The sequence below is a fragment of the Phyllostomus discolor genome, chromosome 11 (assembly GCF_004126475.2).
Source record: "Phyllostomus discolor isolate MPI-MPIP mPhyDis1 chromosome 11, mPhyDis1.pri.v3, whole genome shotgun sequence".
NCBI classification, from domain to species: Eukaryota; Metazoa; Chordata; class Mammalia; order Chiroptera; family Phyllostomidae; genus Phyllostomus; species Phyllostomus discolor.
In genome coordinates, this window is record NC_040913.2 from 47,491,178 (window position 1) to 47,515,611 (window position 24,434).

The 24,434-nt window shown below is 38.9% G+C and overlaps 1 long non-coding RNA gene across 1 annotated transcript in view; it reads right to left on the reverse strand.

Moving 5' to 3' along the window:
- Positions 1-1,060: 1,060 nt before the first annotated feature.
- LOC118497357 overlaps positions 1,061-24,434 on the reverse strand; it is a 71,926-nt gene continuing 48,552 nt past the window's right edge. Inside the window, exon 3 of the long non-coding RNA XR_004899882.1 lies at positions 1,061-1,397. This is a non-coding gene — a long non-coding RNA (uncharacterized LOC118497357). The remainder of the gene's footprint in view (positions 1,398-24,434) is intronic.

Sequence of the window (24,434 nt, forward strand, 5' to 3'; positions counted from 1 at the left end):
AGACTGCTAGAGCCAAAGTGCACGACCTATACCTGCTTTTCCTGTGCTGTAAACCAAAAAGGATCATTTAAGACACTTTTATTTAGATGTCCTGTTTCTCCAATTGAATACATCTTAAACAACATATGTTTCACCCTCCTGCACTGGTTTATTTTATGCATCAACATGGCTAGGCTAGAGGTCCTACTTATTTAAACAAACACTAACTTAGGTATTGCTGTGAGGTATGTGATTAATACGTACTTAAATTGACTTTAAATAAAGGAGATGGTCTTTGATAATCTGGGTGGGCTCCATCTAATCAGTTGAAACGCCTTAAGAGCAAAACTAGAGTTTCCCTGAAGGAGAAGAAATTCTACCTAAGGACAGGAGCATCAGTTCTTGCCTGAAAGTTCCCAGACTGCCCATCCTGGTGACCTGCCCTACAGATTTCAGACTTGTCTAAACAGCCCCACAATCACATAAACCAATGCTTCATAATAAATCTATCTCACATATATCTATCTCTTGCTAGTTTTGTTTCTTTGGTAGAACTCTGAAAGATACACTCCTTTTTTCCTCTATAGTGCTTTTCTCAATTTAGGATTATATACTTTGCATTTATTTATATAGTTATCAATATCCCTAATTAGATGGTAGGCTTTATGCATATATGTGAATAATTCGTAAAGTAGATCAGCAGGTAAAAAGTTGTGCACATTTGGAAGGTACAAAATGTTGTTTAATTACCTTCTCTACTAGTTGTACCAGTTTATATTCTCACTAGACTATGGGCTTTATGTGTTTGTGTGTTACTGTGTGTTCTCAGCATGTAGTAAGTGCTCAATGAATATGAACAAATGAAATTCCAGGAGAAGAAACACGAATTAAGGCAAAAAGATGTGAAGGTATGCTAGATTGAGGAGTTCTTGGTTTAACTAAATTACCTCTTTTTAAAAAACATCTTTTAGATTTATTTATTTATTTATTTATTTATTTATTAGAAAGCGAGGAAAGGAAGGAGAAAGAGAGGGAGGGAAACATCCATGTGTGGGAGATGGTTGCCCCTTGTGCACTCCCAATGGGGACCTGGCCTGCAACCCAGGCATGTGCCCTCACTGGAAATCAACCTGGTGACATTTGTTTGCAAGCCAGCATTTAGTCCACTGAGTGACACCAGTCAGGGCAAATTATCTCTTTTTCAAGGTCTCTTTTCTTTTGCAGGTGACCTGAAAATTTGGAGTAATTCATCCATTTAGTACATACTCAGCAGCAGCAGCAGCAGCAGCAGCAGCAGCAGCAGCAGCAGGTGGGACTTTTAGTTTGGGGTCAGACCTGAGTTTGAACATTCGCTGCAACATTTAAGTTTTGTGACCTTGGATAGATGCTTTAGTCACTATGATCTTCAGTTTCCAAATCTGTAGAATGAAGGTGATGACCTTTCAGACTGGTGTGAAGTTCAAAGGAGATAAATACATAAAGAACACGGTCCATTGTGTAGTCTGGGCATGGCAGTTGTAACAACATTTTCTTCCAAAATTTGGGAACAGGAAGCAATAACACTTTAAGAGTCAAAAATAACTGAACGCATGAAGTATCTGAGGAGAGATGTGAACTAACTATGAAGTGATAGCAAGACACCAGCCAGGTTGACATTGGTAAAATATCAAAAGGAGGCCATGACAACTAGAAGGAGATAAAGCCTAGAAAAAGCAGGGTCAGAGACAAAGTAGGGCTGTGCCACTGAAGTCTTATCCCCTAAGGTCCAAAAATTGAGGCTAAGAGGTAATTCTACTCATAACAACATTGCTAACTGGCTATCCAAATTTTGTGATTCAATTTTCACACTGACGAAAACCTTTCTGATGTTTTGGGTTTCTCTCTGGCCTGTCTACAGGGAATCGTCTCTCATCAGGCCCACCTGGCCAGCCAGCAATCCCCAAACCAGCATCCCACTCAAAAACCTGTGTTCTTTCTTATTCTTGGGGTTGGGCAGGACAATCTGACCCAGATAGAGAGGGGAGATAGAAATCACATTTCTATCTAATTACAGTTCTAATTAAGGGAAGAAAATAAAGATAGAGCAAGAGAAGAAATTATCTAGGAGCTAGAAAATTGTTAAAGCACCCACATCTCTATGGGGATGGCACCCTTGTGAACCTTGCCTTCACAGCTAAGCTGATTTCACACCAGCTCTGTTAGGAAGACAGAGCAAGCACTTGTCCTGTTTATTCCTGAAAAGACTTAAGGAACATAGGAATGAATAGCCATCTTCCTTTATTAATAATAAAACCAAAGTGGTAAAAGAAAGAGGTTTGTCTAAGATCACATAATTTTATATAGAAGTCCAGGAACAAAACCTTGACTTTGTACAGTGCTCTTGCCAAAGAAACAAACTGAAGTTGAGAAAGGAAGGGCATTTGATCCAAACAGAATGCTTGAGTCCAGAGACTTGAGGCTGGTCTTAGATTAGACCAGAGGTCTGTGATCTGTATCAATTTTAATGCTTCTATAATTTTTAAATTTCACTTTCTTAAGTTCTTTTAGATTTTTAAATTTATAATATAGAGTGTGCCAAATTGAAAAGAGTAAAACTTTTGATTCCAGCTATAACAAAGTGGCATATATGGAATCAACTGTCCCACTGAGAACAACTGTTAACAGCTGGACAAAATACATAGAAGTCATTTGAAGGCACAGGAAGAGGGAAGCAATGCAGATGATTCCTAAGAATAGGCAGACACATTAAGGTGTGCTCCACATTCACCCTGGCACAATTCATAGAACAAAAACAGAGTAAATCACTGTATTCCATTTGACTAAGAAAACAGATCGGTGTTTGAAACTGCCAAGGTGTCTGGGACTTGGGTACTAACATCCCAGATAAGAGGGAATTTCAGAGAGGTAAACTCAGAAGACAATCTCCCCTTAAGATGTTTGCCAGTTCCCAAGTTGAACAAGCACAGCAAAGACTGAAGAAAAATAACAGGAAGCAGCAGCAGCTGTGAAGCTAAAGTGTTGTGCCAAGGTTTTACAGCAGCATGTTACTGAAGAGATAGAGGTAGGAGTACAATGCCCACAAAGGTGGGATAGCAACACCCAAACTTCTAACTGAAACCTCAGAAAGATCACAGCCTGGTAATGAAAGCAAAACCAAAATGGACCAACTGTAACAAAACCTAAAACCAGTCATTGACAGGATTAAAGTGACCTGTTGCACTGCCTGCCCCCCTTTTAAATGGGACATTAAAGTAATCCAGAGCCTCTAAAGTTTAATAACCAGTTAGTTAAAATAGGAAGAAAAAATGGAATAAAAAAAATACTTGGCTTTTTCTCTCAAAAGAGAGAAGGAGAAATAAAGGACAGAAATAGAAACAAATAATGATAGATATAAACATTTCAATATTTACATTAGATGTTAATAGATCTCCACTCTAATTAAAAGATCAAAATTGCTTTAGATAAAAAAGCAAAATGTATATACTGTTTATAAGAGACCCAACTTAAATATAAGGACACAAATGTTTAAAGAAGAAAGAAAAAATATTAATATCAGACAAGATAGACTTCAGGGAAAATATTTCTAGAGAAAAAAGGGGACCATTTTAGAATACATAAAGTATCAATTAACAATACAATAAACATTTCTAATATTTGTAGGCAAACTAAGAAAATATAATGCATGAATAATTTGTTAAAAAAATGTAATGTGCCCTGGCTGGCATAGCTCAGCGGATTGAGCGCAGGCTGCAAACCAAAGCATTGCAGGTTCGATTCCCAGTCAGGGCACATGCCTGAGTTGTGGGCCAGGTCCCCAGTGGGGGCCACATGAGAAGCAACCACACATTGATGTTTCTCTCTCTCTTTCTCCCTCCCTTCCCCTCTCTCAAAATAAATAAATAAAATCTTTAAAAATGTAATGTATTTTAATATATATTCAGGTAAAGGTGACAGAAGCAAAAGGAGAAATAGGTAGATTCACAATCATTATTAGAGATTTGAACACCTCTTTCAATAACTGATAGAACAAGCAGACCAAAAAAGCAGCAAAAAAAAAAAAAAAAAAACATGTTTGAATAACTCAGGTAACCAATTGACAGATATAAAGCATTATTCTTAACAATTGCCACATCTATATTGTTTTCTTTTTAATATTTTATTTATTTATTTTTAGAGAGGGAACGGAGGGAGATAGAGAGAGAGAAACATCAATGTGCGGTTGCTGGGGGTCATGGCCTGCAACCCAGGCATGTACCCTGACTGGGAATCGAACCTGCAACACTTTGGTTCACAGCCTGTGCTCAATCCACTGAGCTACGCCAGCCAGGGCAGATATTGTTTTCAAGAGCATATGAATACTTATCAAAATCACATGTGAGGTCATGAAGCAAGTCTCAAAAAAGTTCAAAGAATAGAAATCATACATAGTGTGTTCTCTGATTACAGTGGGATCAAACTAGAAATCAATAATAAAAAGATATCTACAAAACCCACAAATATTTGGAAATAAGCAGTACATTTTAAAATAGCTTGTAGGTCTAAGAAAAATTACAGTGAAATTAGAAAATATTTTAAACTAAATAGTAATAAAAATATGACATCAAAATATTGATGTGGATAGGGCAGGGCTTAAAAGGAAACATGGCTTTAAATGTATATATTTATTTGATAAGAATAAAGACAAAAAATCCACATGATCTATGCCTACATCTTAAGAAGCTAGAAAAGAAACAACAAATTAACCCCCCAAAATTTAAAGGCAATAATAAAAATAAGAGTAGAAATCTTTAAAATAAAAAAACAAATATGCAATAAAGTCTATAAATTCTAAAAGAAATTTGAGGTGCCTATCTTTCTTATTCAGTAAAGCTATGTTTTAATTCTTCCTTCTCAATCTGTTTACCTTTTATATCTTTTTCTTGTCTTATTGCACTAGATAGTACTTTCAGGATGTTGTTAAATAAAAGTGATAAGAGAAGATGTGGTTGCCTTTTTCCCCACCTTAAGAGGAAACTCTACAGTTTCTCACAATTAGTTGAATGTTTATATAGTTTTTTTGTAGATTCTTTTCTTAAACAAGTTGAGAAAGTTCCTCTCTATTTCCAGGTTGCTGAGAGTTTTTATCATTTTCAAATAGGTGTTAGATTTTTGTCAAATACTTCTTTCTGTATCAACTGATATGAACATATGATTTTCTTTATTTTTTGTAGGAGATCTTGAAACAGATGGTCATATTCTATAGGAAGCTAATGCTGTGCCTTCAGAGGCACATACAGATGTATACAGATGCAGATTTATGCACACTTAAATACAACCCAGGAACCTAAACACAGATAAAAACAAGAGTTACATACTTTTCAGTATGTACATATCTATATACACACAGTCTGTCCTTTGTACATATAAAGATGGTTGACTTATGTTTTTAACTTTTTTATTGTTGTTCAAGTACAGCTATCTCCATTTCCCTTCACCACTACCCCCCTCAATTCAGCCATCCCCACTTCCCACCCTTGATCCTATGCCCCTTTGGTTTTGTCCATAGATGTTCCTGAAAAAACCCTCCCCCCTTGCCTCCCCACTAAATCCTCCCACCTTCCCTCTGATTACTGTCAGTTTGTTCTTAATTTCAATGTCTCTGGTTATATTTTGCTTGCTTGTTTGTTTTGCTGATTAGGTTCCACTTATACATGAGACGGAATGGTATTTGTCTTTCACCACCTGGCTTATTTCACCTAGCATAATGCTCTCCAGTTCCATCCATGCTGTCACAAAGGGTAGGAGCTCCTTCTTTCTTTCTGCTATGTAATATTCCATTGGGTAAATGTATCATAGATTTTGGTCCATTCATTTACTGATGGGCACTTAGGTTGCTTCCAGCAATTGGCTATTGTAAATTGTGCTGTTATGAACATTGGGGTGCATAGGTTCTTTTGGATTGGTGTTTCAGGATTTTTAGGGTATAATCCCAACAGTGGAGATGCGGGGTCAAAAGGGAGTTCCATTTTCAGTTTTCTGAGGAAATACCATACTGCTTTCAACAGTGGCTGCACCAGTCTGCATTTCCACCAACAGTGCACTAGGGTTCCCTTTTCTCCACATCCTCTCCAACACGTGTTGTTTGATTTGTTTATGATGGCCATTCTCACTGGTGTGAAGTGGTATCTCATTGTGATTTTAATTTGCATCTCTCTGATGGCTAGTGATGCTGAGCATCTTTTCATATGTCTCTGGACCCTCTGTATGTCCTCCTTAGAGAAATGTCTGTTCAAGTCCTTTGCCCATTTTTTAATTGGGTTATTTCTCTCCCTGGAATAGAGTTGTGTGAGTTCTTTATATATTTTGGAGACAAAACCCTTGTCTGAGTTATCATTGGCAAATATGTTTTCCCATATGGTTGGTTTTGTTTTCATTTTAATGCTGTTTTCTTTAATCATACAGAAGATTTTTAATTTGATGAGATCCCATTTGTTTCTTCTTTCCTTTATATCCCTTGCTCTAGAGGACATATCAGTGAAAATATCGCTGCATAGAATATCTAAGATTTTCCTGCCTGTGTTCTCCTCTAGGACTTTTATGGTGTCACAACTTATATTTAAATCTTTCATGCACCTTAAATTTATGTTGTGTATGGTGCAAATTGGTGGTAGAGTTTCATTTTTTTTTTTTGCATGTAGCTGTCCAGATCACCCAACACCATTGTTGAAGGGGCTACATTTATTCCATCTTATGCTTCTGCCTCCTTTGTTGAATATTAATTAACCACAAAGACTTGGGTTTATTTCTGGGCTCTCTAATGTGTTCCACTTGTCTATGTCTGTTCTTATGCTAGTACCAGGCTGTTTTGATTACAGTGGACTTGAAATACAGTTTGATACCAGGTACTGTGATCCCTCCTACTTCATTCTCCTTTCTCAAAATTACTGAGGCTATTTGGGGTCTTTTATGGTTCCATATAACTTTTTGAAATGTTTATTCTATATCTGTAAAATATGTCATTGGTGCTTCAATAGGGATTGCATTGAATCTATAAATGGCTTTGGGTAGTATGGACATTTTGATGATGTTAATTCTTCCAATCCATGAATATGGTGCATGCTTGAATTTGTTTGTGTCTTCCTTAATTTCTCTCTTCAGTGTTGTGTAGTTTTCTGAGTACAGGTCTTTTACTTCCTAGGTTTATTCCTAGGTACTTTATTTATTTTGTTACTGTATTAAATGGGATTTTATTTCTGATTTCTGTTTCTGATATTTCATTTTTGGTATACAAAAATGGCTTTATTTCTGAATATTGATTTTGTATCCTGCTGTTTTGCCAAATTCACTTATTAGGTTGAGCAGTTTTTTGGTGGCCTCTATAGGATTTTCTATGTGCACTATCGTGGCATCTGCAATCAATGACACTTTTACCTCCTCCTTTCCAATTTGGTTGCCTTGTATTTCTTTTTCTTGTCTGATTTCGGTGGCTAGGATTTACAATACTATGTTGAGTAGAAGTGGTGAAAGCAGACATCCTTGTCTTGTTCCTGATCTTAGCGGGAAAACTTTTAGTTTTTGTCCATTGGGTATGAAGTTGGCTGTAGGTCTCTCATATATGACCTTTATTATGCTGAGGTATGCTCCCTCTATTCCCACTTTGCTGGGTGTTTTTTGTCATAAATGGGTATCTTATCGAATGCTTTTTCCACATCTATTGACATGATCATGTGATTTTTGTCTTTAGTTTATGTAATGTATTATATTTATTAATTTGCACATACTGTACAATCTTTGCATCCCTGCGATGGTTCCAACTTGATCATGGTTTATGATCTTTTGAATATAATGCTGGATTCATTTGCCAATATTTTGTTGAGGATTTTCACATCTATGTTCATTAGTCATATTGGCCTATAATTTTCTTTCTTTGTTGTGTCTTTAACTGGTTTTGGGATTAGGATAATGCTGGCCTCATAAAAAGAGTTTGGAAGTCCATCTTCATGGAGTTTTTGGAATAGTCTGCAAAGGATAGGGGTTAGCTCTTCCTTAAATGTTTTGTAGAGTTCTACTGTGAAACCATCCATTCCAGGGCTTTTGTGTGTTGGGAGTTTTGAGTTTTTTTTATTCCTGCTTCAATTTTATCCATTGTTATTGCTCTGTTCAGGCTTTCTGCTTCTTTTTCACTCAGTTTTGGAAGACTATATTCTTCTAGAAATATGTCCATTTCATCCAGGTTCAAATTCCTTGTCATACAATTCTTCTTAGTAATTTCTTATAATCCTTTGTATTTTTGTGGTACCAGTTGTAATCTCTCCTCTTTCATTTCTGATTGTGTTTATTTGGGTCCTATCCCTTTTTTTCTTCATGAGTCTGCTTAAAGGCCTGTTGGTTTTGTTTATCTTATTAATAAACCAGCTTTTGGATTTATCAATCCTTAGAATTGTTCTTTTAGTCTCTATGTTGTTGAATTCTGCTCTGATTTTGGTTATTTCTTTCCTTCTACTTGCTTTATGCTGTCTTTATTGTCGGTCATCCAGTTCTTGTAGATGTAGAATTAGGTTGTTTACTTGAAATGTTTCTGTCTTTTTTAAGTAGGCCTGTATTGCTATGAACTTGTCTCTCAGTACTGCCTTTGCTGTGTCCCATAACTTTTGCATTGTTGTGAGTTCATTTTCATTTGCTTCCAGAAACTTTTTGATTTCTTTCTTGATCTTACTCTTGACCCATTCATTGTTTAATAGCATGCTATTCAATCTCCATGATTTTGAGTTTTTTGAGTTTTTACGAGATTGGTTTTTAGTTTCAGTCCCTTGTGGTCAGAGAAAATGCTTGATATGACTTCAATTTTCTTGAATTTGTTGAGTCTTGTTTTGTGTCATATCATGTGGTTTATTTTTGAAATTGTTCTATGTGTGTTTAAAAAGAATGTGTATTTTGCTTCTTTGGAATTAAAGACTCTCTGTATATATATCAGTTAAGTTCATTTGATCTGGGACATTGTTCAATACCACAATATCTTTGTTGATATTTTGCTTGGAAGATCTGTCTATTTTTGACAGTGGAGTGTTAAAATCCCCTATATAACTGTGCTGCTGTCAATATCTTTCTTGAAGTCCTCGAAGATTTTCCTTATATATTGGGTGTTCCTATGTTGGGTGCATATATGTTTATAATGTTTATATCTTCTTGATGGATTCTTCCCTTGAGTATTATGAAGTGTCCTTCTGAGTCTCTTTTCATGGCCCTTGTTTTGAAGTCTATTTTGTCTGATATGAGTATTGGTACCCTGGCTTTTTTTTTCCTGTCCATTTGCTTGGAATATTTTTTTAACCCTTCACTTTCAGTCTGTATAGGTATTTTCTTCCAAGGTGGGTCTCTTGTAAGCAGCGTAGGTGTGGGCCATGATTTTTATCCATTCAGTTATTCTATGTCTTTTGATTGTAGCAATTAATCTATTTACATTTAAGATATATTGAGATGTACTTATTCATTACCATTTTACTTCCTTCATCCCTGCATTCCCCTCACTCTGTTTTTTTCTTTTTTCTTTAGCTTTTTTAAAAATTATATTTTATTGATTATGCTATTACAGTTGTCCCTCCCCCGCCTCCATTATTCTCTGTCCTGCGCACTCTCTCCCACTCACATTCCCCCCTTTAGTTCATGTACATATGCGATAAGTTCTTTAGCTTCTACATTTCCTATGCTATTCTTGCCCTCCCCCTAACTATTTTCTACCTACCATCTATGCTACTTATTCTCTGTATCTTTTCCCCCTTTGTCTTCCTCCCACTCCCCTATTTCTAACCCTCCATGTGATCTCCATTTCTGTGGTTCTGTTCCTGTTCTAGTTGTTTGCTTAGTTTGCTTTTGTTTTTCTTTTAGGTGTGGTTATTAATAATTGTGAGTTTGCTGTCATTTTACTATCCATGTTTTTTATCTTCTTTTTCTTAGATAAGTCCCTGTAGCATTTCATATAATAAGGGCTTGGTGATGATGAACTCCTTTAACTTGACCTTCTCTGGGAAGCACTTTATCTGCCTTTCCATTCTAAATGAAAGCTTTGCTGGATAGAGCAATCTTGGATTTAAGTCCTTGCCTTTCTTGGCTTGAAATACTTCTTTCCATCCCCTTCTTGCCTGCAAGGTCTCTTTTGAGAAGTCAGCTGACAGTCTGATGGGAACTCCTTTGTAGGTAACTGTCTTGTTTTCTCTTGCTGCTTTTAAGATTCTCTTCTTATCTTTAATTTTGAGTAATGTAATTTTGATGTGCCTTGGTGTGTGCCTCCTTGGGTCCAACTTCTTTGGGACTCTGAGCTTCCTGGACTTTCTGGAAGTCTATTTCCTTTGCCATACAGGGGAAGTTCTCCTTTATTATTTGTTCAAATAACTTTTCCACTTGTTAGTCTTCCTCTTCCCCTTCTGGCATCCCTATAATTCAGATGTTGGAACATTTTAAGATGTCCCAGAGGTTCCTAAGGCTCTCCTCATTTTTTTGAATTCTTATTTCTTCATTCTTTTCTGTTTGGGTGTTTCTTTCTTCCTTCTCATCCACTCTATTGATGTGAGTCCAAGTTTTCTTCCCATCACTATTGGTTCCATGTGCATTTTCTTTCATTTCATTTAGCACAGACTTCATTCTTTCATCTAATTTGGGAACAAATTCAACCAATTCTTTTAGCTTCCTGATCACTAGTGCTTTGAACTGTGCATCTGATAGTCTGATAGGTTGGCTATCTGTTATTTGCTTAGTTGTATTTGCTGTGGAGCTTTGATCTGTTCTTCCATTTGAACCATTTTTTTTTGTCTTGTCACACCTATCATGTATAAGGGGCAGAGCCTTAGGTGTTCAAAAGGGTGAGGTAACCCAGTTGCTGGGTTGTGATGCTGTATGTGGGGGCGGGGTCCTAAAGGGAACAATGGCGCTTGCTCCGCTGTCAGATTTCAGTCTCTTCCACTGCTTCTCTCATGCAAACTTGGCCTTTCTGGTGCTAATTCCCATATGGGTGGGCTTGTGCATGTCCTAGTACCCTATGGGTCTCTCCAAGGAACTCTCCTGTGAGGCTGGGGGTCTCTCCCTGCACCTCAACCCCCACAGGTGTTTTCAATCAGTGCCCCAAGGCTATATTTCCTGGTGCTGAAACCCTGGGTTGCACAGTCTGTCTTGCTCCCTAATTTCACCTGGTTTATCTACATATGAATGTGGGACTGCTTGGTCAGCCAGCCAGCTTGTGCTCAGTGCCTCGCTTTACAGTCACCACCTTGCTGGGACTTCCAGTTGCCACCCTGAACCTGACATCTGCCAGCCACTTCCTGCATGCCCAGGGCCCACCTGCTGTGGACTTGCACGCTGGGTGTCACAGCTTTTTGTGCGGTGATCTCCACCCAGCTGCCAGACTCCACCCTTCCTACCAGTCTGGATGAAAGTGTCTATTTTAACTCCTTCATTGTCTGGCTTCCATACAGTTCAATTTTCTGCCAGTTCTGGTTGTTATTTTGTTTCTAAATTGTTGTTGTCCTTATTTTGTTTGTATGAGGAGGCACAGGGTGTCTACCTATGCCTCTATCTTGGCCAAAAGTGACAGCTCTTTTTATTTTTTTTCCTTAAAGCAGTTCTCTTTAGCATATCTTGCAGTGCTGGTTTGGTGTAGGTGTATTCTTTGAGCTTTCTTTTGTCTCGGAAACTCCTTATTTCACCTTCCATTTTAATTGAGAGCCTTGCTGGAGAGAGTAGTCTTGGTTGGAAGCCTTTGTTTTTCATTACTTGGAATATTTCTTGCCATTCCCTTCTAGCCTGTAGTGTTTCCATTGAGAAGTCAGCTGCTAGCCTTATCAGGGCTTCCTTGTATGTTACTTCCTGTTTCTTCCTTGCTGCTTTTAAGATTCTCTCTTTGTCTTGGAATTTTGCCATTTTAAGTATGATGTGTCTTGGAGTCAGCCTCTTTGTGTTCCTTGTAATTGGAACTCTCTGTGTTTCCTGTATTTGTGTGACTTTTTTCTCTCGTCAAATTAGAATAGTTTTCCTTCATTACTTTTTCAAACAAGTTTTCCATCCCTTGCTCTTCTTCTTCACCGTCTGGTATCACTATTATACGGATATTATTACGTTTCTTGTTGTCCTGCAGTCCTCTTAACACCTCTTAGTTCTTTCTTTGTCTTCATTCCTTTTCTTGCTCTTTCTGGGCATTTTTTTCTATCTTGTCCTCCAGCTCACTGATTCGATCCTGTTTCATCTAGCTTGCTTTTGATTCCTCCTACTGTGTTCTTCAGTTCAGAAATTATATTCTTCATTTCCTCTTGGCCCTTGTTGATAGTTTCTATTTCCTTTGTGATGTTGATGTAGTTTGCAGTTAGTTCATCATAGTTTTCCTATAGTTTTTGGTGATTCTCAGTGAGCTCATTGAGTCCTTATAACCGTTTCTTTGAACTCAGTGTCTGATAGTTGACGTGCCTGTAATTCATTTAGTTTCTGTCTGAGGCTTCCTCCTTTCCTTTTATTTGGGGTTTGTTTCTTTGCTCTTCTTGTTAGCCTCTGCTTCTTAAATTGATCTGTTCTGACTCCCTGAGCTTGTGGTGTGAACTTCTGCAGTAGAAAACCTTGAGATTAAGAGGTGCAGTCTCCTTGATCACCTGAATTTGGAGCTCTTGGGATAACATTTATGTCAGCTCTCTGGATGTATTTGGGTTTTGACTGTTGTTAGGTCTTTCTTTCATGAGTCCTTCCCTCTATCTGGTTGACTGAGGGTCACTCTGCCCACCTTGTCTTGTATGCTGTTGTGCAGGTGCTTCCAAAAGAAAACCACAAAGCCCAGGGAACAAACCCACATCCACAAAAATATTTCCCCCCTGCATTCTCAGGATAAATGGGAAATGAACCAGTATTAATAAGGGTGTAAAGAGATTAAGGCTATTACAAGAAAGGAGAGAAATAAAGTATAGTATACATTCTAGTGACTTAATATGCACAAACTTGCTGGACAAGAAATGAATGTTACAAAGCTATGCAGGAAAGAAAATATCACTAATCATGGAGAAGACCACAGTGGATTTCATCTTGGTACCCCCTTGTATTTACCACTGTTTTCTCTTTCTGGATCTTCCTCTGGCAGTGTCAGATTTTGACCCATTTGTCCTTAGGTAGTCTGCTCTGAGACTGCTAGAGATCTGCTCTGTATAGTTGTCTCTTTCAGTCACTAATTAGTCACTTTGCACTCATCAGTCAGGCTCAAGCCCCACAGAGCTAGGCAGAATTCTTCCTGGGGTTGGGGCCACTTTTTCCCCTCAGGCTGCTGCTGCCCAGAGGGTAATGGTCTGCCTAAGCAGGATGGCTGTTGCTGTATGGGTGATGACTCAGCACCAGGTATTCTAAGCTGGGAATGACCAGGTGGCCATTCTCTCAGTTCTCTCCCCAAAGCCTCCATCCCCAGTGTCTCCTTAAGTATCTCTTTTCCACTCTGCTCCCCCTTTGCCAGAAATCTATGTCTGTGGCTGTCTCCTTTTGTTATTAATCTAGTCACTCTGCACTCAGCAGTCAGGCTTAAGCCCCACAGAGCTGGGGCGGAGTCTTTCTTAGGGGTAGGGCTGTTGTTTCCCTTCAGGCTGCTGCTGCTTGGAGGAGAGTCTGCCTGAGCACAATGGCTCCCATCATTTGGGGGATGACTCTGAACTGGGTTCCCTGCAACGACTCTCTCAGTTCTCTCCCCAAGGCTTCCATCCCCAGTCTTCCCTCATATCTCCAGCCCACTCTGTTTCCACCTTTGCTGCAACCCCAGGTAAGTGACAACAAATGAAAATCTGTTCATTGGTCCTTTAAATGGCTCTTCACATCTCCAGTCATCCATCTCTGGCCAAGAGTAACACTGCCACTTTTTACCACTGGTTGTTATCTGTGTACTTTTTAGGCTCTGGTGTTCTAAGCTGGGAATCCCAGTTTAGAGTTTAGATCCTATTCTTCTTAGGGGGATCCAACCTGCCACTTAATTATCCCTCTGGTGCTGCCACCTGTGGGCACCCAGTCACTCCTCTGAGTCTCCACCACACTCCTTACCAGACAGGTTGTGTTGAAGCTGGTTCTTCTGTCTGTCCAAGGTTATAGGCTTTTCTCTCACTAGTGTTCAGTTCTTTGTTCTGGGTAATTTCTCCCCAATTTAGTTGTATTCTAGATTGGTCCTGGGAGGAGGTTAGTGTGCCTTCCACACACTCCTCTGTCATCTTGCTAGAATCAACATATGATTTTTCTTCCTTGGTCTGTTGATGTTGCGGACTACATTGATTTTCAAATGTTGAACAAGCTTGCATATATGGGATAAATCCAACTGTTTGTATATAATTTTTAAAGTTTTTTACAATTTATTTATTATTTTAAAATATATTTTATTGATTATGGTGTTACAGCTGTCCCATTTTCTCTTTATCTTCCTCCATCCTGCACCCACCCCACCAACATTCCCCCACTTTAGTTCATGTCCATGGGTTATACATATGTTCTTTGGCTTTCTCTTCTTATCTATTCTTAACCTGCCCCTGTGTAGGGTAAGTGGAGGCAGTCTGGGTCCTCACCCAGGTGTCTGTGTAACTAAGGGAGACAGTGTTCCCATAGCCTTGGAGAGGCCTGATAAGTAGTGTTCTCATAGTCTTGAGTCTGGGTTCAATAAACTGTTCCCATAACATGAAGAGGGTTCACATGCGCAGAAGTATGTAATGTTCTGGCATCTTGCTGGCTTTGCTCCCCTTTACTACTTAAACAGGTAGGGACTCCTTCCTGGGGGTAATGGTGCTGAGACACATGCAAAGAGAAAGGTGCCACCATGGGTGCCATGCTGGGGAGCAAGGGCCATGACATGTGCAACACAGAGACATACAGAGAGACACACAGCTTGTAGCATGTGTGGCTCACCCACCCATGAGAAAAGCCATGACAGACATCCCAATAGCTCCATGAATATTATTCTGTCTGCACAGATACCATGGACCTGCTTGGCCTTGAAGGGTCACAACACACCCTGTCTATTTTTACCTACCATTTAGGTTTCTTATTCCCTGTACCTTTTCCCCCATCCCCCTACTTGTTGATAATTCTCCATGTAATCTCCATTTCTGTGATTCTGTCCCTGTTCTAGTTGTTTTAGTTTGTTTTTGTTTTTTAGAATCAGTTGTTGATAGTTGTGTTTGTTGTCATTTGACTATTCATAGTTTTGAACTCTTTCTCTTTCTTAAATGAGTCTTTTTGACATTTCATTTAGTGAGGGCTTGGTGATGATGAACTCCTTTAACTTTACCTGATCTGGGAAGCACTTTATCTGCCCTTCCATTCTAAATGATTGCTTTGCTCTGTAGCAGAGGTGTCCAACTCATTTTCATTGAGGACCACATAAGCCTTGTGGTTGCCTTCAAAGGGCTGAATGTAATTTTAGGAATGTATAAATGTAACTACTCCTTAAGTAGGGGCAAGGAGCTTGGTGCCACAGCTGGGTCAGATAAAACAAGGTGGAGGGCCGGATTTGGCCCATGGGCCTTGTGTTTACCACCTGTGCTCTATAGAGTAATCTTGGATGTAGGTCCTTGCCTTTCATGACTTGAAATACTTCTTTCTAGCCCCTTCTTGCCTATAAGGTTTTTCTTGAGAAATAGAGCTGATAGTCTTATGGGAACCCCTTTGTAGGTAATTCTTTCCTTTTCTCTTGCTGCTTTTAATATTTTTCCCTTATCTTTAATCTTGGGTAATGTATTTATGATGTGCCTCAGTCTGTGCTTCCTTCGATCTAACTTTTTTGGGACTCTCTGAGTGCCCTAGACTTCCTAGAAGTCTATTTCCTTTGCCAGATTAGGGAAGTTCTTCATTATTGTTTCAAATACGTTTTCAATTACTTGGTCTTCCTCTTCTACTTCTGGCGCCCCTATGACTCAGATGTTGGAACATTGACAGTTGTCCCAGAGGTTCCTAAACCTCTCCTCATTTTTTTGAATTCTTTCTTCTTCATTCTGTTCTAGTTGAATGTTTATTTCTTCCTTCTGGTCCAAACTGTTCATTTGAGTCCCAGTTTCCTTCCCATCACTGTTATTTCCCTGTACATTTTCCTTTATTTCACTTTTCATTGCCTTCACCTTTTCCTCTACTTTGTGATCATATTCACCCATTTCTGTGAACATCCTGATTACCAGTATTTTGAACTCTGTATCTGATAGATTGGCTATTTCTTGATCACTTAATTGTATTTTTTTCCTGGAGCTTTGATCTGTTCTTTCATTTGGCCCATTTTTGGGTCTGAGCAAGTCTGTTACATAGTAAGGGGTGGAGCCTTAGGTATTCACTAGGGCAGAGCAATGCACATCACTGCTTTGTGGAGCTATATGTGGTGGGGGATGCGGTCAGAGAGGGAATAATGCAGCTTACTCGGGTAGACTTTCAGTTACTTCTCCTTTGCCCACAAGCAAGTTGGGACCTTCTGGTGCTGATTCCCAGTTTGTGTATTCTAGGACCCTATGGATCTCTCCAATGAACTTTTCTGTGAGGCTGGGAGTTTGTCCCACTGCTGCAACCCCCATGGGTTTTTTTTAGTTAGAGATTTTGAGGCTTTATTTCCCTGCACTGGAACCCTGGGTTGCATGGTCTGTCTCACTCCCCAGTTATTCCTCTTTGATTATACACACACAAATGTGGGACCTTCTGCTCCACTAGCCACTGCCTCACCCACCCCATTCCTTCAGCCACTACCTTGTCAAATGTTCTCTCTACCCCAGGTGCCTGTCTCCATCCCTCCTACCAGTCTGGATGAATGTTTCTTTAAATCTCTGGTTGTCATACTTCCATACAATTGGATTATCTGGCAGTTCTGGTTGTTTTTTGTTTTTAAATTTGTTGTTGTCCTTCTTTTGGTTATGTGAGGATGCACAGTGTATCTACCTACCCCTCCATTTTGATTGTACATAATTTTTTGTATGCATCATTGGATTTGATTTGCCAATTTTTTCTTGAGGGCTTATACATCTATGTTTATGAGAGATATTAGTCTGTAGCTTTTTTCTTGTAATGCTTTTATCTGGTTTGGTTTTTGGTACACTGACTTCACAGAACAAGGTAGGAAATAAAGGTTTTTTTTTTTAAAAGTTCCCTTGAGACATGCACAGTGCTGCTGGTTACACAATGCTATGAATCTGTTTAGTAACAGTGAGCTATACACTTAAAAATGATTATGATGATAAATTTTATGTTATACATATTTTACTGCAATTTAAAAATTTTGAGTCCCTTTGAACTTTAGCTATACTAAGCAGTAATCTATGTGAGCTAGAGGCCTTAGTTTACAAACTCAGGAGGATCTGGTAAAAATGGATGAGAAAACCAGGCAAAGACCCTGGAGCCAAGGGTTGTAGAGAGTAGCTATGGTTGTTCATTCCCCTAATATGTTAAAAATCTAGTTGGGAAGGTTATATACAGTTACAAATATACACAGAAATAACATATTGGCCCAAAATGCTTTAGTACCAATAAATGATATATGATTTGAGAAAGAAATGTCTGTTAGTCTTTTTCTTCTTTTATTTTTTAAATTTTAATTTATTTATTTGTAGAGAGATGGAAAGAGAGGGAAAGGAACATTTATGTGAGAGAGAAACATTGATCAGTTGCCTCTTGCATGTGCCCTGACCAGAATCAAATCTTTCACTTTGTGGGGCAATGCCCAACCAACTGAACCACGTCAGTCAGGGCAGTCCTTTTCTTTTAAATTAAGCATACTCTTTCTTTAACTCTTCTCCCACTTAGATTGCTAAGAGGGGTGACTGATAAGTGAAACGCTGTCACAGTTACATGAAAAGATTGGGCATTTCATACTCAAGGAAAAGGTAAGCATATCACATTAAGCCCTATTCATCTAAGTTCCTGTAATTCAAAGGTACCTTATTCTATCCAAGGTTGACAAAGCATACCTCCATAATATGGAGACAGAGACCACTGATCAAGTTAATGGTGTACAAAAAATTGTGTTGGAGGTAGAAATGTAGGAAGGAATGATTTGGACTTAAAAAGAACAAACACTTCAAGCCTACTAACAATTATGGTAGAGCTTCATTAAGTTGGACTTCACTAGTTTGGCATTTGTGTCAAAATTCAGTGCCAGTGCTAAATTTTAGTTTCACTAAATATAATCATTCTTCAAAATAAAAGGGATGTTTTAAAAGCTTATTTTCTCCTCTCATTTCTCAAAATACCATTAAGTACAATTAATTATGATTTTACAGATTCTTATTTTACATAATATCCGCTGTTTTAAGATACCATTAATTATGGTTCACCATTAAAACATTTTTTAATATACAACTTCTAAAGGCACATTCTAGTTTTGAAAATAGTAAACATAAAGAATGTCCTGTTTTAGAATTAAATAAATTCCAGAGCTCATTACCCCTTCTGGACTTCAGATCCTTATAACCCAGCTCCCTGCTGGGTATAGCCACCTCTGTTTGAACACCTCTAAAATTTGGTCCTTTATCCTGTCAATCTCTTCACCCTTTCTATTATCCATTATTAAAACCTTGCTCAAGTCAGAAAACTTCGTTTCTCCTTTCCTCTCATCCTCCACATCTCACCAGTCACTAAGTCCTGTTCTTTGTGCCTCCCAGACATGTTTGACCCATCCACTTCCTTATATACCCCTCTGCCCCATCTTGTCCACATCACCAGCCTCTCTTCTAGAAGACTTTAGCAGCCTCCCAATTGAGCTCTGCCTTTTCCTCACTGCAACTGAAGCCATCTTTTAAAAACTTTGTACTTCTTCAAATCTTTTCAATAATTGCCCAAAGTCCTTAGAATAAAATACCAAATCCTTATTATGGCATCTTAGGTACTTTGTGATGGGAACCAATGCTTTGTTCTCCAGTGTCATCTCAGTCCATGTGCCTCCCTATTCTAAAACTCCAGGCATACTGACTTTTTTAATCCTCAATGGAGGATATGTTTATTGATTTTTGAGAGAGAGAGAGAGAGAGAGAGAGGAAGAGGAAGAAACATTGTTTGGTTGTTTCCCGTATGTGTACCAAACAGATCAAACCTACACCTTTTGGTGTACAGGACAATGCTCCAACCAACTAAGCTATTTGGCCAGGGCTGTATTGACATTTTTAGTTCCTCAAGCATTCATGGAAGGCTGTGCCCCACTGTGGATCTCCCATCTTCCTTTTTGTTTACTCTCTGTATACAGAGCCTTCATGCCTTAGCTAAAACATCCCTTCTTCTAGGAGGTCTTCTTTGACTCTCAGATTAGATTAGGTTCTCAGCTCTATGCTCCCACAGTCCAATATTCCTCTATTTTCATAACATACATCAAACCTACAATCATTGTCCAAATCCATATTCCCCACTGCAGTGTAAGTTATATTCCTGCCCTGAGCTTGGTGTCTGGCACATAGTGAGCTTTCCTTAAAATTTTGATGAATGGATTAAAGAATAAATACTTTTAAAAGAATAAACATTCATGTATATGCTGCTTAAAAGGATGCACTCTGGGATCAGTCTGCTGGGTCCATATCCCAAATTCCCAACTGTTTACCAAGAAGACAAATTACTTAACTTTTGTGCCTCAGATATCCCTTTATAAATGGGTATAGAAGTGCTACTTAGTTTTCATAACTTGGGGGCAGTTATGAGGACTGAATAAATTAGTGTTTGTAAAGCACTTAGGACATTGTCTGGCATAGAGTACACATTCAATATTAGTTTTTACTATTATCTCATTTACCGGTCCCAACAGTCCCAGAAGGAATTCAAAATAGTTAGTAAGATGAATCTCCAGAATTTGAGAATAGGGTAAGGAAAAAGTCACTGCCTTGAGATGGAACTACCAAAAATCTACACAAAAAAAGCAGAATCTCTGCCCTCAAGAGGACTAGTCTTTCCTGCAGGGATGAATTGAATATAAGCTGCTGAAGATAAAGCTTTGGGAATCATCCAAATGAATCAACATAGTAGGATGCATCTTCAGTTCCAGACTCCAAGATTAAAGGAGACAATGTACCTTAAGATCACTTAGAAAATCATGAAGTATGATATAAACATTTGTGGTTACAATTGCTATTATTTGTAGTAGACTAATTCTATTACCCAATCAATAATATTGTAATGTGACTGTCTGAAGCAACACAATTATTTGTAATCACAAGGACTTATTAGAAGGGCAGAGGAACTGGAGTGGGAAGGAAAAAATTGGAATGTTTATCCAGTCCAATTCAATTAAGAGGGATGCTCACATGAGAAAAAAGATGTAAAATTCATGGAACAAAGTTTTTCCTGACACTTTACAAATATTTAGGTTTTAATTGTCCATGCTTATCAAGCCAGTAATTCTCCTTTGATTAGTTTTTCAGATACCAGGAAAATAAATAACTTGGATACTAATCACTAGAAAGTGAATAAGTGTGTATTAACCCAGTCAGTCTTCAAATACTTCTTGAGCCCCTAGTATATAACAGGCACCAGAGTGTGGTGATTTAATAGTAGGTAGTTCCTGCCCTGGTGTTATAGTCCAGAGGGGAGACTGACAAACAAGGTATCGTATGATAAAAACATCTTGTGCTGAATGCTATATTAGACTGGAAAATTAGAAAAGGCTTTTCTGACACTTTAAGAGGAGCTAGAAGTTAACCAGACAGTGGAATGCAGGGAAAGCTGCCAGACAGAAGGTGGTAAAGAGCTCAGGGGTGTTTGAGGATCTGAAAGGCCAATGAAGATGGGAGGAGATCAAGGGAGAGAAAGCACACATGAAATGAGCCTGGAAGGGTAGCAGGGACCAGATCACAAAGGGCCTTGGAGTCAGTTAGGATTTATTTTGAGTGTAAAATATAAAGATAAAATTATACATAATGACATCGTGCTTTTAAAAATCCTTCTGGTTGTTACAGAAAGAATTAATTGGAGGATCTAAGATGGCATCAGAGTTGGAAGGAGCAGATTCAGCTTTCCTCTGCTCAGGGGAGAAAATCCTGACCAATCTATGGAGTACAGAAGCCAGCAACCAACATACTTCAGCATATGTGAAAATAAGGGACCAAGGATTGTGGTGGAACTGAAAAACCAGACCCTAAGAAGAGTGCTGCAACAAGGTAGGGTCCCAGGGCCCTGTGTGTGGTCTGGGGGCTGCAGCCCCAGGCCCAGTGCCTGCTGCTGGGTTTGCCACAGAGTCCTTGGGAGAGAGCTGGGACAACTGCTCCCTCCCCAGCCAAACAAGGTCTGAGCGGCACTGGGAAGAATCCAGGTGCTAGCTAACACTCAAGGGCTGTAAGCACCTTTGGAGGCTGTGGACACTGGAGGGGTTGGGTTGCACAACAGGCCCTGATCCCCACAGTCATTGGTCTGACTAGAGAATTTGGCTGCGGGAGAAGGCAGGCCACTGTGTGGAGCGGCAGGCTTGAACAGGAGGAATTTCTCAAGAGGAAGGAGCGAATAGACAGACACTGTTTGGGGAATTCTCCTAAAGTGATCAATTGCTCCAGCCTCCCTGCCACCCAGCCAAGGGCAAACAGGCACGGGCACATGGGGAGAGCATCCCTGCACTCCAGTCCACAGCAGTAACCCTGGGGAAAGGCCTGATTCCCACACCCAGGGTGCAGGGCTGAGGACCCACGTTAGCTTCCCAGAGAGTGCGTGCTGCTGACCGAGGAAGAAAAGCCATACCAATCACCCATTAGTCTGCCACAGCCAGCAAGAGCAGAAAGACCAGTTTGGCCATTTTGAAACCAAGAGACTTTTTAATTTTATTCTATTTTTTAACAATTCTTAATTTTTTAATTTTTATTATTTTTATTCTCTTTTGATTTCTTTTTCCTCTCTTTCCTACTTCCTTGTTTTATTCCTTCCTCCTTCCTTTCCTCCAATTTTATCTCTTCTTCCTTCCTTTGTCTGCCTTTTTACTTGTATTTTTTAAAATACCTACAAGTGAGACAAAAATCCTGGATCTGTGAAAAGACCAAAGTTGAACCCTCTAAAGAAGGGGCATCACAACAGCTGGGACAGACATAAATTTCACTCTGCTATTAGAGAGAACCTGCAAGTTATTGCATATTTGTATTATTATTATTTTTCCAGTATTCTTACATCTTTTTTAATAGTATTTTTGTATCCCTTTTCTTTTTGTATAGTCTGCTTTGCTAGGCTGGTTATATTGAATGACCTGACAGCTTTCCCCTGATATCTCTTTCATAGTGTATTGCTAATCTACTGTCCTTTAACTCACCTGAGTCCCATTAGCAACTACTCAAGGTTCTGTACTCTTATTCTTGTACCTGGATCTCATAGATTCTGTCATATGATTGTGACCTAATATATTGTAAATAGTGCTGTTCCATGCATTGTAATTACTTCACAACACCCCTCCCAGATCTTAGCCCATTTCAAAGTTTCCTGAACTCTATTTCTGCAGTGGTTAACTCTATTCTCTCACACACTACACCTATTTACTATCCTTTACTCTCACCTTACCTCTGAATCTGACTTCCCACAACCTCACTGCTTCCTAGATCCAACTCACAATAATTCCTTCCCCAACAAGAGTCTTATCTTCTTTCCATCTTTTCTAAAAATCAGCTAGCTGGGTGGAAGATCATGGTTAACACTACACATAGTCAAAGGATCTCCTATCTCTTCTCTACTGGCTGCTACTGTAAATATCATAGAATACTATCTTGCTGTCTTAAACCATTTTTTCCTTGCACCTCCAACTGATCACAAAAAAGAGTAGGTGGAAGCAGTGAACACCAGGATACCCACTGTAAGAGGAAATCCAAAAACAAAGGAACCATTAACAGATAACAACAGAAGAAGGTGAAGGAGGGAGTAGTAACCACACAAACCTCAATCCAGGACCTATCTGGAAATACAACTAAACAGTAGAGACAGTACCCAATACAAAAAACTGAACAAGAGCAAGAGAGAATACTCAAAACCTTTTACACACAGAAGAACCAGCATCAACACAACCTGCCCTCACCAGCACAACAAAATACAAGAGGTGGTGGACAGAGTGACCCTCATTTAACCAGCTGGTGGGAAGGAACCACCAAAGAAAGACCCAACAACAATCAAAACCCAAATGCAAACACAAAGCCAACTTAAATGACAGCACAAGACCAGTGAGCTTGGGAGATCAAGGAAACTGCACCACTGAAACTCACTGCTATTTTACTAAAGAAATTCACACCACAAATCTAGGGAACCAGAACAGATCAATTTAAGAAGCTGGGGCTAACAAGAAGAGTCTCACAAACAATGGGAAGACAAAGAAACAATCCCCAAATGAAAGGAAAGGAGGGAGCCTCAGAAAGAATGATAAATGAAATAGAGACAATTCACCTATCAGATACTGAGTTCAAAACAATGATCATCAGGAAGCTCAATGAGCTCAAAAGGAGCTACCAGAAACTACAGGGAAGCTACAATGAACTCACTGAAAATGACATCAACATGAAAAAAAAATAGAAACTATCAACAAGGGCCAAGAGGAAATGAAGAATACAATTTCTGAACTGAAGAACACAGTGAAAGGAATGAAAAGCAGGATCAATGAAGCAGAACATTGGAGCAGTGAGCTAGAAGACAAAGTAGAAGCAAACACCCAGAAAGAGAAAGAAAAGGAAAGAGCCTCAGAAAGAATAAAGAGGGATTAAGAAAAATGCAAGACAATATGAAATGTAATAATATCCGTATAATAGGGATACCAGAAGGAGAAGAAGAAGAGCAAGGGACAGGAAACATATTTGAAAAAGTAATGATGGAAAACTTCCTTAATTTGATGAGAGAAAAAGTCACACAAATCCAGGAAACACAGAGAGTCCCAATCAAGAGGAACCCAAAGAGGCCCACCTCAACACACATCATAATTAAAATGGCAAAATTTCAAGACAAAGAGAGAATCTTAAAGGCAGCAAGGGAGAAACAGGAAGTAACATACAAGGGAGACCTGATAAGGCTAGCAGCCAACTTCTCAATGGAAATGCTCCAAGCCAGAAGAGAATGGTGAGATATATTCCAAGTAATGAGAAGCAGAGGTCTGAAATCAAGGCTACTTTACCCAGCAAGGCTCTCAATCAATCAAGATAGAAGGCCAAATAAGAAGCTTGCCAGACAAAAGAAGTCTAAAAGAATACACCTCCACCAAACCAGCTCTGCAAGAGATGCTAAAGGAACTGCTTTAAGGAAAGAAAGGAAAGAGAGAGAGAGGAACACACATACATAAAAGGCAATGAATAAGTACCTATCAATAATAACCTTAAACATAAATGGAATAAATGCTCCAATCAAAAGACATAGAATAGCTGATTGGATAAGAAAACATGACCCACACATATGCTGCCTACAAGAGACCCACCTCAGGATAAAAGACCTGCACAGGCTGAAAGTGAAGGGCTAGAAACAAATGTTCCAAGCAAATGGACAGGACAAAAAAGCCGATGTAGCAATACTCATATCTGACAAAATAGACTTCCAAA